The following is a 20,679-nucleotide window of genomic DNA, read 5'->3' on the forward strand; positions in this document are numbered from 1 at the left end:
TGAGTCAAAAGTTTCAGGAAATGCAAATTGGCCATAGATGGCAGGAGTTGACCTAAGGTTTCCCTCCAGATAATGAGGAAAGGGCTTGTTAACATAATTAATTATGCAAGTCTGTAGCCAGAGACCCTTAAAGTCATTTTAAAATGTGCCTGGAGACCTCATAACTTTTCTGCTAAGGGATTCCATGGCTATTTATACATTTGTGAAAAATCTGGTAACTTCATATTTGCATTGCTAATTAATCTCTTTTATGATCCATCCAAAACACTGGGATTCAAATAAATAAATGGGCAAATAACCATTTGAGAAAGGAAAAATACAAATAGCCGAGAGAAAAAGGTTCTATTTAACAAATTTTTGGGCTTCCCTGGTGGCTCAGACAGTAAAGAATCTGCCTGCAAGGCAGGAAACTTGGGTTCAATCCCTGGGTCAGGAAGATCCACTGGAGAAGGGAACGGCTGCCTACTCCAGTTATTCTTGCCTGGAAAATTCCATGGAAAGAGGAGCCTGGCAGGCTACAGTCCATGGAGTGGCAAAAGAGTCGGACACAACTGAGCGACTAACATAACAGATTTTTAAATGTAAATTAAAATACAATGTGATAGCATTTATCAGTTGTTGGAATCACAGATAATTGTAAGACAATAATATTTGCACCATAGACATGAAATGAAAGATGCTTTAGTGTCAACTGATTCAGTATCAACTGGCAAAACCTTTCTTGAGAACAATTTTGCAGTACTTAACAAAAAATTTTAAAATTATATACCTTTTGATCCATTTATTTCATTTCTAATATATTCAAAGAAAATAGTGTGAAAAAGAAAACAGATGTTCATAACAGCTTTTAATGGGAAATATTAGGAAAATGATTACCCTATACTGCACATAAAATGGAAATAAATACTGTCATCTAAGTTCATTAGATGAATAAATTCATTCATTTGAATATTCATCTGAATATTCATTGGAAGGACTGATACTGAAGCTCTAATACTTTGGCCACCTGATGCGAAGAGCTGACTCATTGGAAAAGACCCTGACGCTGGGAAAGATCAAAGGCAGGAGGAGAAGGGGACGACAGAGGACAAGATGGTTGGACGGCATCACCGACTCAATGGACATGAGTTTGAGCAAGCTCTGGGAGACAGTGATGGACAGAGAAGCCTGGTGTGCTGTCCATGGGGCTGCACAGAATTGGACAGAACTGAGTGACTGAACAATAACAAAGTTTATTAAAAGTTTTAATAATCTCTCACTTATTAGGATGGCTATTCAAAAAACCAAATATTGCAAAGATGTGCACTTTTGTTGGTGGGAATGTAAAATGGTAGAGCTGCTATGGAAGAGTATGACAGTTTCTCAAAATACTAAAAATAGAACTACCATATGATTCAGGCTCTGGTTATCTGTCTCCTTTGGGCATATATCCAAAAAAATTGAAAGCATGGTTTCAAACTGATACTTGCACACCCACGTTCACAGCAACATTATTTATAATAGCCAAAAGTTGGAAGCAACCCAAATGTCCACCAATGGGCAAATGGATAAAAAAAATGTGGTATATAAATGCCCTGAAGTAGATGCTACAAAATGGGAGAAGCTTGAGGACCTTATGCTAAGTGAAATACGTCAGCCATAAGACGACAAATACCGTGACTCCACTTATACAAGGCATCTAAAGTAGTTGACTCATAGACAAAGAGCGTAGAATGATGGTTACCAGCGGCTGGGGGAGAGGCAAAGGGGAGTTGCTTAATTGGTATAGAGTTTCAGTTCTGAAAGATGAAGAAGTTCTGGAGATCTGTTCCATAACGATGTAAACATACTGAACACTACTAAACTGTGTATTTTAAAAATGGTTAAGATTGCTTCTTGGCCTTTGGACTAAGAGCAAGTGTAAAAATGGTTAAGATGGTAAATTTTATATGTGTTTTCTACCACAATAAAAAAATTTTAATAACATGAGAAATGCTTTGACAACACTTAGTTGGAAGAAGAATGTAAAACAGGACATATAATACATAATCAAAAATATTTTTAAAACTACATAAAGATACTTGCCCACAATGTTAACATTACTTGCCTTTATAAGACTTTTCTCTATTTTTTATACTTTCCTATATTTTCTAATTTTTTACATGGTAACCTGTATTAAAATTTTTAACCTGTATTAATTTTACAATAAAAAAATAACCTTTGACTTAATAGTTTGGAATAGCCTTGAAAATTCCCCATGCTGTGCAGGACATTTGTCAAAGAAGGGACTCCTGTTCAGAAAAAATTCAAAATTCAGAAATGGTCGAAAGAGATTACTGTGGATCTTTCCAGTGGAGTGTTATTCGTGGTGTAGCAGGTCCTCCAGGGATTATCTTTGACTTTTTTTTCCTTCTAACTAGGCCAATGATTCTCAAAAGGGTGGCTTGGGAAGCCCAGAGAGCATTCAGATCTTGTCAGGATGTTTATAAGTTCAAAAATATTTTCATGATAATATTAAGATGTTATTTGCCATTTTGTCTCTCATTCTCTCAACAAGTATACCATGGAATTTTTCAAAAGTTTCAGTACCCAAGATGAAGTCATGCAGATAACGTGAATCAGGTTTCATTGTTGCTTTTTTTTTTTAATGAAAGAACAAAGTGTTTCACTTCTGATTTCCAATTTAATTTGTATATTAAACAAATTTTCTTGGAGTCTTCAATATTTAATAGGATCAAAGTGTCTTGAAATGAAAAGTCTGAGAATGTGCTGGGTCAGACAATTTCACAACTCTGAAGAGGTAGGAATTAACTTGTAAAAAACACACAACAATGTAATGACTTTTATGTATAAGAAAGCAAATGGATTTTGTCTAGCAGAAATACAACGGATTTACATAAATGTATAAAGGAAAACATTACATTGTATAGCCCTTTAGAATATCAATCAGTTTTGCATCCACAAGCAAATTTATTTCAGCATTTCTGATTGTGGCTAGATAAATAGACATATACATGTTTTAAAAATTCTCCTTTGAACTGGTCTTGACAGCTTACTGATTCCTTCACTAATTAATAAGCTAAATACAAATTGTTGACATGTTTATTTTATAACTGAGAATTTTCTTTTTAAACTGATTATTCTTTAACATCAACTATCTACGAACACATCAGTTTCTGAATTACAGGCCATAAAACTAACAAAACCAGAGAGTTTAATAGTTAATAACCTTCTAAAACAAAGAGCACCAGACTCAGATGGATTCACAGGTGAATTCTACCAAATATTTAGGGGAAAAATCATACATATTCTCTGCAATCTCTTTCGGAAGATATACAAAGAGGTAATACTCCCTAACTCTTTTTATGAGACCAGCATTACATCAACAGCAAAACTAGGCAAAAAACATTACAAGGAAACTATAACCAATACTGCTTAGGAATGTGACATAAAATCCTCAACAGCATATTAGCAAACTGAATCCAACACAGACGTAGAATTATACACCGAAAGGAAGCGAGATTTATCCCAGGTAAGCAAGTCACATGATAATATCAACAGATGCAGAAAAAGTATTTGGTTAAGTTCAATACCCATTTAAGATTAAAAACTTCCAGTGAACAAGGGATAGAGAACTTTCTCGACTTAATAAAAAAAAAAAAAAATCTACAAAAAATCTTCAAGATACAAGGTTAATAGTAAAAGTGAATTGCTTTCTTGTATACCAACAATAAATGAGTGGAAGATGAAATTAAAAACACAACACAACTTAGCACTCCAGAAAAGAAATATTTAGGTATAAACCTAACAAAACATGTACAAGATCTATAAGCAGAAACTGCAAAAGCCTAGTGAATGAAATGAGAGAACTAAGTAAATGGAGAGCTATTCCATGTTCACGGGGAAGACAGTATCATCAAGATGTCAGTTCTTCCTACTCGCCACCCCCATGTGTTTACATACTGTCTATGGCTGCTTTTCCTACAACAATGAGTTGAATAGTTGTCAGGGCCAACATGGCCTACCAAGACTAAAATATTTAATATCTAGCCCTTTATAGAAAAAGTTTTATATCCCCCATGCTAAATTGTTATGCTCTTAATTAAGCTTTTATCAGTACTTCTCTCAACCCAATTCTATTTTTCCTTCAAAATAAAATTTAAACTGGAAAGCCTCTTCAACTTTCCTTCAATGGTAGTCATATAAAGTTATTCTCTTAAAACAATATTAAGTGTTGCAGTTTTTAAAATAGAATATTCCAATGGTTAGGACTTAAAATATATATCACCTTCTTTGAGGCCACAGGACACACCTCTGGAGAGCCTATAGATATGAAATAACTAGCAAAGTCCAATTATAGAAAAGCAATTATTTCATGATCAGCACAATTTTAATAATCTGGTTATTTTCCAAAACTCAAAACTGAAACATCTTCCTCCTTTAAAAACATTTTTTTTTTTCTTTTATGGAAGCTAAACTATTTAACAAAAAACACTTAGGCTAAAGGACTACTAAATAAAGCTAAGTATCACTTAGTGCATCTGTATGTGATATATTTTTCACAAGAATTTAAATACTATCTCACTCTGAGTATGTAACTCTTAGACTGCTCTCAATAATAAGAATTTGAAAAACCTAACATACTTGCTTTACTCTCAGATATATCTCTAAATATCTGTACACACAAGCACCAAAGGGATGCATTCTGTTTACCAAATGAGCTTTTCTACCTCTAGGGACAGGAGAGGTCCATGGTATCGATTATTTTCATCTTAACTAACTTAAAGGAAACAGGGTAAATACAGGTATTTTGCCATGAGGTCCAGACTGTAGGAAATGCTATGGGACAAATAATCCAGTTCTTCTCACAGGTAAACTGCAAGGAAAAATACTACCTGGGGTTTAAAGAGGCTTAAGGGACACTTTCTTTAAAAATTGCAATGTACTGGAAACTTACTGGAATCCTGAGTTCAATAAACTTTTTAAAAAGTTAACAGTAAATTTGAAAACTGATGAAATGTTTTGTAACTTTAAAGGTACAATATCAATTATTTTAGATATGATAAGAGATTTTAGTTATGTTTTTAAAAGAGAGTCCTGATTTTTTTGAACATACACTAAATACTAAAATATTTATAGATGAGATTTATAAAATGTCTAGAATTTACTTTAAAATATCTCAGAGTTGATAAAAAAAATTGGAGGTAGAAATGAAAGATTAAACATGAATTGATAACTGATGAAACAGCTCCATATAAATATACCTATAAATATACAGGTTTAATATATTAAACCTATATTAATCATTCTTTGCATTCATGTTTTTGTGTAGGAAATTTTAATAACAAAATTTTTTTGATCGTCATTTTCATTCTACTTGAAACAAGAAAAGTAGCAATGGAAAGCAATAAGTTTGAGGGGGAGATACTTTTCAAAGATGGGGTAGGTGGGAGGGGAGCAGTGGGAGAGATCCTAAAGCGTACCTTGTGAAATATCATTCCTTTTGGGATTTTGGATTTTTCACCTTAGTAATCATCAGCAATACACTGGCATAATTTCTGTTATCCAGTATGAAAGGCAGAACTTGAAATGATGCCCCATAATCTTAAGAGGGTGAGTGGAACCTGTGAATATGATGAGTTATCACTCCTATGATTATGTTACATTACATGGTCAAAGAGAGATTATATTGGGTGGGCCTGACCAAATCAGGTGAGACCATAAAATCAGCCTTTTCTCTGGCTGATGACAGAAAAGAAGTGACCTAGAAGAAGAAACTAAATGTCCTCTTGTGAACTTCCGATGTAGGCCAAGTGGCATAAAATGTAGGTCTCTAGGAGCTAAAAGCAGGCAGTTCCTGGCCAGCAGTTAATTTTCAGTCCTTATCTGTTTAGTCATGTCTGACTCTTTGTGACCCCACGGACTGTAGCCCCTCCAGGCTCCTCTGTCCCTGGGTTTCTTTAGGCATGAATACTGGAGTGGGTTGCCATTTCCTACTCCAGGGCACCTTCCCGACCCAGGGAGTGAACCTGTATCTCCTGTGTCTCCTGCATTGGCAGGCAGATTCTTTACCACTAGCACCACCTGGGAAGCCCTCTGTCCTACAGACTCAAGGTAATAAATTCTGCATCCTGAATATTCATTAGAAGGACTGATGCTGAAGCTGAAGCACCAATACTTTGGCCACCTGATGCAAAGAGCCAACTCATTGGAAAAGACCCTGATACTGGGAAAGACTGATGGCAAGAGGAGAAGGAGTGGCAGAGGATAAGATGGTTGGATGTCATCACTGAATGAACATGAGTTCGAGCAAACTCCAGAAGATAATGAAGGACAGAAAAGCTTGGCATGCTGCAGTTCATGGGGTCTCAAATATTCAGACATGACTTAGCAACTGACCAACAACAACCACCAGACAGCTTGGAGGAATCCCCTGAGCCCCAGATGAGAACTGTGGCTTTGGCTGACATATTAGTTTTAGCCTGATGAGACTGTGAGTAGAGAATCCTAGCCACAGCATGCCTAGACTTCCGACCTGGTGGGGTTTTAAGCCACTAAACTTGTGGTAGTTCATTATGCAGCAATAAAACTAATATGTCTGGAAAACCATCTTATCTCCAAATAGAACCTCAAAGTCTACCTCTACAAGAGTTTTTGATCCCAATGGCACCAAATGAGTACCTCAACATTCAGCAATTTAACTTTCAGTGCAATGTTTCTCAAATGATCATGAGTCCAAATTTGAGAAACCCCGAGTTACATAATCTCATATAAATGAAATATTCCTTTCCTTGTCTGTATTACAGACAAGATTATATACTTGAGTACTTTTTATGGTGTGATGGCTTCTATAGCAGAAAAATTCTGCAAAAATAATCGAACGGAACAAGTTTAAAGCAAATTGTAACTAAGCCAAAACCTTAGCTTATCATCACAGCAGGTATAAAATTTTGCAAACCTGTCTAACCTTTAATGCCCTAGCTTACAATTAAGAGGGATGAGAAAAATATGAGCCATATTTCATTACAATAAAAATGTCATTTTAACAAAGCTTCCCATGGTTCAGGTGGTCCTGAGGAATGATCACAATTATTGTTTGTCCATGTTATCTATTTAGAGAAAAAGTTGAGGTGTACATGAAGAAAAGAGATAGATAAGACAGACCAAGATATTATCCTTAAGGTCTAAATTCTAAGGTTTTACTTAGTCTTTACTTTAGTCTTTTTTTTTTTTAGTAACAGCTTTACTTTGATATAATTCACACACCATAAAATTCATTCATTTAAAGTGTACAGTTTAGAGGGTTTTTGTATAATTATAAACTGTGTAACCATTATAAGTAATTTTAGAACATTTTCATCATCCCTTAAAAAAAAAAAAAAAATCAAATCTGTATTCTGCCTCTTCTTTAAACTGCCATTCTTTAATACCATGTCATGCTAACAATTTTTTTTCTAATACAAAACATGGCCATCTGAGACTCAAAATTGGCATTTAGGAGAGAAAAGAGCTGAGGATAAAAGATTTGATCTGCAGGAATAACATACTGGAAAAACTGATTTGAGATTGTAGAGCATTGCTTCCTATAACTGATGCTGGTTACATTCCTTTGAAAATGTGGACATGATCCAAATAAGCAAAACATGAAATTACTTGCCAGTGGAAGCAAAGAATCTTTCATTGGGGAGAGTCTTCACCTATTGCACAACGTAATTTTTTTATTTCAGAAGCTGAAAACAGAGGATAATCTGAGCTTTATTTAGTAAAACAAGAGTTCTGCATTCCAAAGCGGGAAAGCTGGGATATAAAGCAGCATTCTGATATGTTCACATCCAGTATCAAAACATTCTTTACCTGCCAAATGAATAAACAAATGATGCTTTCAGGGGACACTTCCATAGCTTACGAGATAGGCCATACATGGCTCAGGTACAATATTTTTTCCTTAAACTTATTCACTTGCCTCTGCTATACTTGTTAGATATTTGGATCTAATCTGATTATTCTAAGTAAAATGCAAGTAAAAGGAGCCGTTTTACTGTATTTCCCACCTTTGATAGTTTACAATGCAGGACTTCAAAGTTCTGCAAGATGGCCCATGGCATAGGCTGAGGAAGGAAACTCGCAACAAACAAATCTGCCTCAATTTTATGAAGCCAGAGACGAGTCTGACAGGAACCTGAGATTAACTTTGCTGTGAAATATGTAGATGCCGTCTGGAATCTAGATTTTTCTAGAACAGAGGCTAATAAGAGCTTTTAACTCCAACTCTCCCACCCAGTTTATCCAAGGGCACTTATGGTATTGGCCATTGGGTGCTTTTTGTCCCCTTTGCTTTAAAAAAAAAAAAAAAGATAAATATGCATATTCAATCACCCCAGGGAAGCATCTTGAAAAGGAGAGAATAATTTTTCTTTACAAGTTATTTCACTACAGTCTAACCAAAATATAAAAAATTCTCTAGATTATGAGAATTAGGTTCCATGTATTAGGTAACGCACACTGTACCACATATAAAAGACATCCTTTTTACAAACTCAAAATTCTAGAAAACAAAATATTCATATCAAAATGGATACACACAAAAAAATGAAAAAAGAACAGTGCATTTAACCACCCAGCCATCCAGGCCAGCACACCTCTGCAAGTATAACCACATTTCCCAAACACAAGGATCTTGTGTTACTAGCGGTTTTCAGTCCTGGCTAAATATCAGAATTACCATGGGAGCTTTAAGAATCCTGAAGATTGGGCCCAAATCCTAAATCTACTGAATGAGAATCCCTGGGCATCTCACTTTAAAAAAAAAAAAAACCACAGTTTTAAAGGTTACATTCCATTTACAGTTATTACAAAATACTGACTATATTCCCCATCTTGTACATACATCCTTGAAGCCTATCTTACACCCAATAGTTTGTACCTAATACCCACCCCACCTTTATATTTCCCCTCTCCCTCTCCCCACTGATAATCACTTGTTTGTTCTTTATGAGTCTTGCTTCTCTTTTGTTATATCCAGTAGTTTGTTGTATTTTTTAGAGTCCACAAATAAGTGATATCATAGAATATCTTTCTGACTTATTTGACTTAGCTTACTGTCTTTCAAGTCATCCATGTTGCTGTAAATGGCAAGTTTTCTTTTTTATAGCTGAATAGTATTCCATTGTATATATACACATCTTCTTTATCTGTGTTCATCTGCTGATGGACACTTAGGTAGCTTCTCTATATTGGCAATTCTAAACAATGCTGCTACAAACACTGGGGCACATGTACCTTTTCAAATTAGTGTTTTTGATTTTTTCAGATATATACCCAGGGTGGAATTTCTGGGTCATATGGTAGTTCTCTTTGTTTTTTTTTTGAGAAACTTTCATACAGTTTTCCACAGTGGCTGTATCAATTCACATTCCCACCAACAGTGTACCAGAGTTTCTTTTTCTCCATATCCTCACCAACATTTGTTTTTGTGGTCTTTTTGATGACAGCCATTCTGAAGGATGAGAGGTGATACCAAAGCATTTCTTTAAACCACCATGGAGAGTTATGATTCCCAACCAGGATACAGAATCAACAGTGTTTAAGAAGAGGCATGGATCCCTTCAGAAGTCCCACCTACCCCTCTAAGAAGAGTCTTGATGGTTTATGTTTTAACTGAAACTGTGCGCTTCCCTAAGCATTATCGCTGGATTAGTTGCTCAAGGACTGAGCTTGGATTGGTTAATTAAAACTTCACAACACTCTCCCTCTGTACACTGAAACTCGGCCAATGTTTTTCTGAGAGGCAAGGCAAGTTTAAGTGTTGCCAAAGCCCGTTTTTGAGTCAAGTTTTACAAACACTCTTTTTTGAGGAAGAGGGAAAAAAGAGGGCTGGGGGACATCAGTCTGCTGCTAGTTCTTTTCAGAGCTCTTCCCTCACCGCTGATTTGAGATAACTGTTATTTTTTTAAAGCTGATTTTTTTTTAAAGCATCTTGGTCTTTGGCTTTTTCTTTCCCCAAAGCCTCATCGTCTTTATCCACAGATCATTTTACTGATCCACCAACACAAGCTATGTGTTTCACAGTTGTTTACGCACTAGCTCTGGTGGGCTTGCCCTGACCCAGCATCAGTGCCTCACAGAGCCCCCTGTTGTGACCAAGGACACGTCCTTAAACTATGGCTGGCCTCCCAGGCAGTGGTCATGGAAGAATGAAGAAGCGACCTCGAAGGGTCTAATTCACTGACCTTTATCCTGTTCTAACCAACTACCCCAACTCCCAAAGGGAAAAAAAAACAGCAGGGTAGCTCAGTTTCCCAGATGAATTCTAATTTATCCTTAAATATCCAAGCCTGGTCCAATGTTTAAACTTCCCAGGCTATCCAAAATCTGTCAAGTGGCTCTCAACTGGACCCAGTTTTGCTCCCCAGGGGACATTTGGCAATATCTGAAGACATTTTTGGTGTCATAACTGGGGGAAAGGTTGCTACTAGTAGGTAGAGGCCCAGGACACTAATGAACATCCTTCACACACAGTACAGCCCCCAACAACAAAGAAGGGTCCTGCCTAAAATGCCAATAGTGCTGAGATTAAGAAACCCTAGACTGGGTCATTTGCCAGCCCACTGCTGGATAAATGGTCAAAGAGCCTCTTACTGCAATTTAATTTGGTTTAAAATAGGGATTGAAAACTCTAATGCCTTCAGGGTCCAAGGAGGTTAAGAAGTATCACATAAACAAAGTGGTTGTGTATGAGGCACTAGGGTTTGGTGAGGTCAGTGACAAATCAGAATATAAATGCTAACTAAAGTCATTCCATTTTTCAAAATTAACATTGTGCTGGCCAAATAAAATATGACTGTTGGCTGCATCCATACTGTGTGCCAATGGTGGTAATCAAATTCTAGTTCAAAGAGATGATTGACTTAAAGAGAACTTGATGGTCACTCAAAGACACCACAGCCTAGCCTCATCCCTTATTATGGAATTTCCTAAGTTCCAGGCCTGGGAACACCAGAAGCTGCTCAGGTAAGGAAATTAGACTAGAGATCAGATCTCAAGGGTTTAGCTTCCAGCCAAGAAGACGGTTGCAGAAACATTATGCTAAGGACAGGGACCAAGGTTGGAAACTCTGAAGGTAAGAAAACAGAGTTCCCCCTCACTGACCTCTACTCTAGGGGAACCCAGTGGACATTATATCAACATCACACAACACCATGTAAGTGAGGTCATTATGTTAGGATGAAATCTTTCTCATAAGACTTTAGAATTTTCACATTGTTTCATAGATGAGGAAATAGAGGCCCCGGAAAGTTTAACGGAACTACCAAGATTACCCAAACCTGAACCTAAAATCAAATGGTGTTTCTTTTTCCTCTGTGCAATTGCCAAGCAGCAACCAAAAGAAGAGATTTCATTCAAGGTGTCAAACATCTGTTTCTAAACTCACAACCAACATAAAGAAGTTATACATAGGTGTTAAACTTTCTCAGCATTATCTCCTTTCCCCATTAGAAAAATCATTAATCCTTTTGCCCGCAAGCCATTATTTTAAGATCTCTTTTCCCCGTAATAGAAGAATTTAAAGCAGGTTAAATCATTCCAGCCCTCCTTTCAGATCAAATTGGAAAGAGGACAGCCAAGTCAGCAATTCCAGCACAAGAAGGAAGCCCCAATCTCAACAACCCCGTGTGGATGCATGCTTTCTGCTGGAGGAATTCCTGACCTGAGGAGACAGTATAAACAAAGGCAATCCGGAGGGAAACAAATGATAAGATAAGTGAAGCCCAATAACTCCCTCTATCCTCCCTTCCACCTACCTCCCCCAACTTGTTCCATCAGAAAAACAATCTGAGCTTGGGAGAATTACAGCATAAGCCATCTCCTCTCTGCTGCCACAAAGCACCCTACTCTAAGTAGGAGGTTAAGGGGCAAGACCCTTTATAAGGTTGGTGAAGGTTCCTGGTATGGAACCTGGCCATAGAGAATCACGGTCTCCCTTAGCCCACAGGGAGGCTGTGAGATAAAAACTAGCAAGGAAGTAGGTCACTGGTCCTTCAGACTCAAATTACAATCCAAGGAGTAGAGTAGAAAAAGGTGGCGTCCGGAAGAAAGGTAGCTTCAGTCACAGTCTGAAAAGAAACTGGGTCAAACAAACAAACAAAAAAATACATACACACACACATATATTCCTTAGCAGAAAATGTAAACCAAGGCAGTCTCATGCCACAGTTCCTTTAACTATAGTTGCAAATGTCACCTCCTCATTGAGTGTCAAGCCCTAAATGGGTCCTAGAGGTTTTCTAGACCAATCCAATTTCTATTCTTGATTCCAAAATACAAAAATATAATAAAAGGCCTTTGATTCAACATTCTAAGGATACACTGCAGCCTTAGCTACTGGTTTCAGTTCCAGGAAGATTCATTCCAGACTCTGACTTTAAGTCTGAATGACCATTGAGTGCTGAGCAGGGAAATGGGTGTGGCACCTCTAATGCAAACAAGGTTGTCACACACAAATGGAATGGGAGCAGAAATGTTGTTGCTTCTTTTCTCACCATCATCCTAAATTGAACAGCCACCATTAATATGGAGTAACTGTAGCAGCATTTATTTTTTAATTCCTAAATCCTTTACCTTGACCCAAACCATATATTACATTTTCTATATACACAATTTCACCAGCTTTCAAGAACAGAATGCACCAATGACCTTTAAATGGTCTAATTTGTCCATTTCATTTCCTTTTTACAATAAGTTTTGTAGTAAGTTCTCAAGATTTAGGAGAGTCCCTAGTCCAACCCTTTGTCACAGAACTAGGTTCTAACTTGTGTCTAGACATTTCACTGCTCAGTTTTACCAAAACTCTATGAAACAAATATAAATTTGAGCCTAGACGCACGTGAACAATCTAGTTCACCAGGTGAATGATTCTGGCCACGATCCTTCACTCTTCTTCCAGGGTATAAATCTGCAAAAGCTTTATGGGAGAAAAGGGAAGCCCAGCAAGGGCACCAAAGCACGCACTAATGACTGTGGTCACACCCCGAAGAAAGGGAAGAGACTACGGCTGTGTTTTAGGAAGCTGCCCCCATTCCTGACCCACTCTTCACAGGAGGACACCTGTCAGAAGCAGAAACATAGTTCCTTGGCAAACTGCCAGTGAAGCCCTGCCTCTAACTTACAGGGTCTGAAAAAATGAAAACCCTCATCAGTTCATTTTCTAATATAGCACCATCTTCGCCCTTAGTGATGAGGGCTATGCGCTGATATATCCACAGGGTCTATCCACTGTCTAGTCTCCTTTGTGACCAAGAGCACAAAGAATTAAAAAAAAAAAAGTTACCAGGATTACAGGTGCAGTTGGTGGCTCCAAGACCAGGCAAAACTAACTCATGCCCTTGACCTGGCTTGTACGTCACTAACAAAATGACCTTAGCCAGTAAGCCAGAATATGAGAACTTATCTCAAAAATCAGAAGATGGGCATCTGCTTTGCCCAGATAATATCCAAAGCTCAGACCTAGACTATCTACGCTTGGAAATCTAAATTCAGACACTCCATCAGATGGGCAATGTTTGCCAATCATACAGGAGGTTTGTTCCCTGCCCCCACCCCAAAATGAAGACGACAAAGACCAGTTTAATAGGTGACCTTAATTGTGTGCCCGGCAGAAACACAGGAACCTTCAACTCCGATCCTGGTGCAATTTATAGAACTGAAAGAGCTCAGGCTATTAGTAAAGGTGAATGACATACTTAGGAAACCTAACAAGATGAATTTTAAGGATTCTTCTGAAATCAATGTCTATTGAATGAATATTATGTTTGAGCAGCTTAAGGGCTAACAAGCCTTTTGTTTTCATTTTCCTTTCCTGGCAATATGCTGTTAGGGCATAACTTTCCTATTATTTCCCTAAATGACACAATTTGTATTTTATTCAATAGTCTTCATTAAATATTGTCAACGTGGCAAAATATCCAGTGTTAAGACAAAAGTAAAAGATCTATTGTAAGTCAGGAAACCAAACCAACATTGGAAATTGAACTTACTTCCCTAGTTTTCAACATTTAATTCACAATAGTTGCTATGGTTTAAAAGAACTGCAACTGTATATTTGGCACCAAATTTGCTCCACTGTAAAAGTAAGCCTCTTTTCTAAGGTGAGGGTTTGGAAAAAGGCTAATTTTAATATCTAAGCATGCATGCTATGTTGCTTCAGTTGTGTCTGACTCTGTGACCCCATGGACTGTAGCCCGCCAGGCTCCTCTGTCCATGGGATTCTCCAGGCAAGAATACTGGAGTGGGTTGCCACACTCTCCTCCAGGGGATCTTCCTGACCCAGGGATCGAACCCACGTCTCTTATGTCTCCTGCACTGGCAGTCAGGTTCTTCACCACTAGCACCACCTGGGAAACCCATCTAAGGACAACCAATATTAGATGACATATTTGACCACTGCTCAAGTTTTCATTATTTTCTTTTCAAAAGGGCTTTCACCATGTATATTAAAAGACAACAGGGAGTTGGGAAGCTAAGAAATTATGGGAGTCTTAAGTCTCAAAAACAGGTTTCTGTGGCCCTGCTCTGAGTGAGAAGGGCTTTCTTCAGATAAAAGATTGAACCCACTGAAAAGTTACCTCAGTTAACAAGAGGGCTTAATGCATTTAGACAGAGATGGCAGGTAAAAGCATTTCCTTTTTCAAATAATTTGCCTATCATTCACTAAGCAAAAAGGAGAGAGTTCAAAAATTCTTATCATTCAAATACACAAATGCAACATTCCTAATCTCATGTAACATTTTTTGTTCCAGAAAATCAGACTCTAAGAAACTTTTAAGTCAATAAGCAGTTTTACTCTCAATCGACCTTATTTACTCTTATTGACCCAGCACTGTTTCTAAATCAAGAGACACAAAGGAAGTTGTGGTTCCTCCAACTCAGTGGAGAGAAAATAATAACATATAAGAAAACCAGAAGCAAGACAATAATGCGTTTGTGTGCATGTGTGCATGCATGGGGCGAGGGCTGGAGATAAAGAATTAGAAGCCTGGGTCCCTAAGCAGGTCTGGCCGTTACCAGCTGTGTGAGTTCAGTGAGTTTGTTAACTTCTTCATGCCTCAGTTTCCCCAACTATATAACATGGTGATAACAGTACCTACCTCCTACAGCTGGGAAACAGGCCATGGTAAAGCTCAAGAAAAGTGTTAGGAAGGGCCTGACCCCAGCTTAGCACCTCACATCGCTTGACTATTAGTATCACGTTAGCTGTGAGTGTTTGGCTGCGTGGTCAGGCTGAGGGCTCTTATGGAGGAAGGCGCCACGGATGCTCGTGAAAATGGAGGGAGAGGCAGGGAAGGCTTCCCAGAAGCTGGATCTTAGAGGGCAAGAAGAATTCAGATGCTCCTATGAGGACAGCCATCATTGCAGACATAGATGGGGTAAAAACCAGGAGGACTTAAAACATCCACAGGGACAATAAGCTCACCAAGGCTGAGGGTATATTTGGTGACCTCAGATTAATGGGCAGGGGTGGGAGCAGGCTCTATGTGCTTGTTGCTATGCTCCTAGGACTTAATCAAATCATTTTTAGACGTGTGTACCGTGAATGCAAACTCATTCCAAAATGCTTATTTCTCTGTTTTTGGAACAGTAGAGATGCCAGAAAATACAAAGGTAAACATTTTTTTTGCTGCGGAAATAGTCTGCTAGGGTGGAATGTAGGTCACCCAGATCCACTTGCATCTCATCTTCATCTGTCCCTCTTTCAGTGGGGCCACGGAGTGGCAGCTTGAAGGAAGGGAGAAGAGGGGCACTTCAGATCCATCCTTCAACTCCGATCTCTATCAGCCCTTCAACCACTCCCAAGCACATCCTTCAAGAGAGGTATCCTTGGACAGCCAGCCCCGGCCTGCCCCACCAACCTACAGACACAGTCCTTCTTACAAGTTCTGAAACATTACCTATGCAGCAGTTGCCTCTAAACTGTGCCCTCAAAAAGAGGAAACCACTATGATCTGATGCTCTAAGGGTTTAAGATACATATATTCACGTAAAAGATTCCCTCCATTACCAAGTTAGAAATTCTGATACCAAAATAAGTGACAGTAGCCCACATTCCTTATCCAAAGAAGAAGAAAACCCACAAAACAGAAGAATTTTTGTTTTGACTGGGGCCTCCTCTACAGATTAAACAAGCTTGCTCTCCTAAATGGGCAAAGTTGCCTTGTTTCCTGCAATCCTAGGATAGACTTAGAAATTCCAGGGACATGACACCAAGTCAGGGAGGGCCCCCACAGAAGTTACCACCTCTGTGATTGTTTCCTGAACCAAACACCTAAGGCTATCAGTGGTACCAAGTTTTGTTGGAAAAGCTTGTTTCCCCTGATCCAACAGCTGTAAGTTTTTAAGTAATTTCACAGAAGACCTCAAGATTCTCAAGCCAAAGCCACTCTTTATACAATCCCCCAAATATTTACAAAATGAAACACTTTCAGTCTTAACTATGTTTTATTTGTAAACACCTTATTTGTTCTGATGACCACAGTATCAACACTAAAAGCACCCTTTTAAACAAAGTAGCTCAAATAAAACCACACACAGAGACACACCAATTCTTAACACCCAGAGGCGTGTCCACAAAGCAAGAAAGTCAGGATTCAAATTCCTTGGCACCTATTCACTGAGCTTCTGTAAGCACCACCCAAGGACATGACCCACTGCAACCTTTTTACTATCACATCTCCTCACTCATTTACACTTCTGAAAACCCACAGAATGCAAATTACTGGACGATAACTGAATGCTACAAATATTGGGCAAATGTCTTTACCCTGTTCTCCTCTCATATCAGCAGTCTGAATAACTTACCCTGTTTATAGAATAACCCCACCCCAGATGAGAGAGCTATTGTCCACCTTTCTACCCAGTGGTTCCTCTGGGGGGCCACTCATGGCCTGGCAGAATTCTCTAGATATCTTTGCTTTGGTCTCTCTCCCTGTTCTCCTGTCATACACCTCCTTGGAAAGTTATCTGGGCCAAGGACAGTACAACAGAGAGAAATTGAGAAATGTCTGGTTTGGGGTAATAAGAAGTGTATTAAGAATTATGGGGGTGGGGGGGGTAGTCTGTGAGAGAATATATTTCAAAAGCAAACAGTTACAATTCGTTTATTTCAAACACGTGGAAGGCCTTTTATGCCTCAAGTCTCATGCTGCACAGGCGATCTGGTTTATGCTGAGATGAAACTGCTTGATAGAAAACTAAGGACTATTACCATTGATGACAAAACTATCAGTGGAAACAATACAGATCTTGGATCTCCAATCATGTTTCTACTAGTTAGTAGTGATTCTACAAATACTTATAAAACACCTGCCAATGTCCAAACACGGCTTTAATTGCTGGATAGGCAGGGGTAAATTAGACAGAGACTCTGCTCTCAAAGGACCTTCCAAGTGGGAAAAACCCACAAATGGTGGGATTGTTAACAGCATTACAGGGAGTCAAGAAGTGAGGTAATTGAAGGCAATTCTAGTTTGCAGTGAAATTTCAGTGCAGTAAAATTTCTGATACTCTTTCCTCATGGGGATGTAACCACCTACTTAAAACAAGATGATGAATGTCAACCGCCTGGCACACAGCATCCCCAAGCATTTACCTGCGCATGAATGCACATGCATTGATGCTAACAGATATACACTTACCCCTTAACTGCAATATCTGTGATAATACACTTCGGTATGAAATGAAAGCAGAAGGTAAGCAAAATGTATAACTCAATTACTCTTAATGCAATTAAATTAACAATAACTGCATTCAACGAGAATCTAAAAAGTCAAAACCTAAACAATTCTACAATAAAAAGATAAATAGACGTCCAGGTACTGGGATAATAGTAGTAAGAGTAGAACTAATATTATAAATACTAATATAGCTGCTTTGCCCACTTTGAAGGATTACTGTCAGACCCAGGCTATTTTGCCATACAAGTAGGGCTCAGATATTAACCCGAAGTCACAGTGTCAAAAGCTGGGCTTAAACTCTCCAGATTCCTTTGAGCAAAATAAAAGATGACAAACTCCTTCTTAGAGTCACAAGATTTTATACTGAAATCAACTTTAGGAAACACTCTATGCTGCTTTCCCCAGGTGACCCATGACTGAGGTCCCCAGAGGCAGAGGGTTCACTCCAGAATGGGGAAGCCAGTAACGCCGGAGCAGGACCCAGGCTTCCTAGATCCCAACCCTCTCAAGGATCTGAATCCTCTAGGCAGGCTTTTAGATTTTATTAGAAAAACACATGGGATAGCAGTGACTTCCAGAACTCAATTTCAGTTACTACTTGTCCCTAGAATTGCACTTAGGGCAAATTGAGTCCCTTTACTGGTAGCCAGGGAGCTCTCTTCACCCATGACAGAGAACTCCCTCCTTGAGAAAGCTGTTCCCAACAGTATTACATATGTTATTAGGAAAATGAAGCAGATAGCCTGAAAGAGGAAAGAGATTTTTTGGTTGTAATTTTCGGAGTCTGCCTGAGGACAAAGGTTCTTAACAGCGTTTTCTGGGAATGGAACTGGAGAGACCAGGTATAGGCTCAAGAGAGGGAAAGGGGTCTAAAAATTGTATTCAAGCTATTTACAGGGAATGGAGAGAGCTGTGAAACCGGTGACCAGGAGAGAGCAGCTGGGCCCAGGGCGAGCATCTGACCACACCTTCTGGCCACGCCCTCCCAGCTGCCCGCAGGGCCACGACGAATTGAAACAGCAGTGGGAGCAGTTAAGATTCCGACGGCAGGAGTCGCCATGGCAACAGGATTCATCTTGCAGGCAAACTCCCTTCAATTCACTAGGTCCTTCCCGAGCCTCGGGAAACTACTAGCTCAACGGGAGCAAACCGGTCGTGGGTGGCGTTTACTCTTTGCTCTCCTTGAGCATCCTGGAGATGGGGGGCGGAGGGTGAGGGGCTGGGTAGTGAACGAGAGTTGGAGTGTATTCGATTCCTGGGTCCACTAAAATATTTTACAGGAACAAGAGGCAGAATATTCCAATCGCAGGCTGAGAGCAACTTGAGAACAGAGCCTTTGGCAAAGGTTTGATGAATGAGTAAGAGAAAGGATAAGGGTGCTAGGGAAAGGAAATCAGAGGACTTTATTATATAGCGTTCTCAGGCCTCGCACACCTCTCAATGCGGATCACAAACAGTTGGATTTTCACCACCAGCTGGGAAAACCGATTACCCAGCCCTTCTGCCCCACTGCGACTCGTATCGTTAAGGTTATTCAACTCTCCCCACCGCTTTACCACCGCCCAGCCCAGAGCTCCGGGCAGACGCTTCGTCCTAGCTCAAGTGCTCCTTGTGCCATCAGTGCAAGGGGAACCAAGGTGTGCCCTACCCAAAGGAACAGGAGGCTGGATCGCCCTGCGGCGCCTCGAACCCGGTCCGCAGGCTGCGCAGCCTCCCCTCGCCGCTGTCCGCAAACGCCCCTAGCTCCTTCCGCAACGTGGGTTTCCCTCCTCTTTCTTGTTTGAGACCTTGAGCTTCCAACTTCGGCTAAATTACAGTCACCCCATCCCTTTCGAATGAGTCTTGAGGCGAGGGTGCCCGGGAGAGCGAGGGTTCTGCTGGGACGCGAGCGATAAATGAGTCCCGCCTCTTCGGTTACCACTCTAACAAGCCTACCTCGGGATTCTCCCTTCCAGAGCCTCCCGGGCCAGCAACTCCCGACAGTAGCAGTGCCCGCAGCACCCAGCAGAGGCCAAGACCCCCAGAGTCCCATCGTGTCATCGGCAAGTGGTACCCTGCTGGCTCTCTTGGCGTCCAAATGCCTCAGAAAGAAAGAAGGGAGGCAACTCCGTCCTCGGGGCACCTTCCCCCGGGCTCGCTTTGCTTTGAGCCGCGCTTGCAGCCATTTTCCGAAACCCAGCTTGGCAGCTGGGAGCTGTCTAGGTCCTGTTCCCACCCAGACCCAACCTGAAGGACAAGTTTAATATTTACCTACTGGCCCGGGAGCTCCGGGAAGGCAGCGGGAGTGCGCGCTGCGAACCCAGCACCGGGCCGCGAGGAAGCGCGCCCACCCCCGCGCCACCGCGCGGTGCCTCTTAATGAATGAGTGCGGCGGGCGACGCGGCACGTCCCCCTTACCTGAGCAGCCCCTGCATGCTGAAAAGGCGGCTCTGCGCTCCGGGTACAATGGGATCCGGTTAAACAGTTTCCTTCACAGCCGCTCGTAGGTTACCAACTCGCAGGTGACATCACCCTCTCCTCGCCTGATAGGATACAATGTGGCGCCCACTGCGCATGGACTCCCGGGCCGGGCCCGTGTACTCCTGGGAATCGTAGTTCTCACTCCACAAGCAGCGCCCAGATAGCTACGCTCCTGAGGTTCTGGAAACTACATTTCCCAATAAACTCCGGGGCCTCTTCGTCCCCACCCCTATCCCCGCCCCCTCCACGACCCGCCCCCTCCCCGCCCTCCAGCCTTGCAGTAGTAGCGGCGGTCGTTCAGGAGCCGAACTGCTGGCTGCGCGGGCAAGAGTTGGGGGGGAAGCACCCTGAGGTCGTGCCCTTTGACTTGACCTCCTCTAGGCCCCGTGCGGTCTCTGAGGGACCAGCGGGGTCCAGGCTACTGCGCATCAGTCAGGCAACTTTGACCAACCCAGCTCTATTGGCCCCAGCTGGGAAGAGATTAAGCCTTTCACTGTCTTCCCTCTGCGCAGCA

The 20,679-nt window shown here is 40.5% G+C and overlaps 1 protein-coding gene across 2 annotated transcripts in view; it reads right to left on the bottom strand.

The window, feature by feature from the left end:
- Positions 1-20,225, bottom strand: part of DAAM1 (dishevelled associated activator of morphogenesis 1) — a 177,737-nt gene extending 157,512 nt beyond the window's left edge. Inside the window, exon 1 of one of the 2 annotated variants that reach the window (XM_061156954.1) lies at positions 20,103-20,225. The gene's annotated coding sequence lies outside the window, so the exon portion shown is untranslated. The remainder of the gene's footprint in view (positions 1-20,102) is intronic. The other variant, XM_061156953.1, reaches the window with a different exon arrangement.
- Between the last annotated feature and the right edge of the window lie 454 nt (positions 20,226-20,679).

This window comes from Dama dama, chromosome 12 (genome assembly GCF_033118175.1).
Source record: "Dama dama isolate Ldn47 chromosome 12, ASM3311817v1, whole genome shotgun sequence".
NCBI lineage: Eukaryota > Metazoa > Chordata > Mammalia > Artiodactyla > Cervidae > Dama > Dama dama.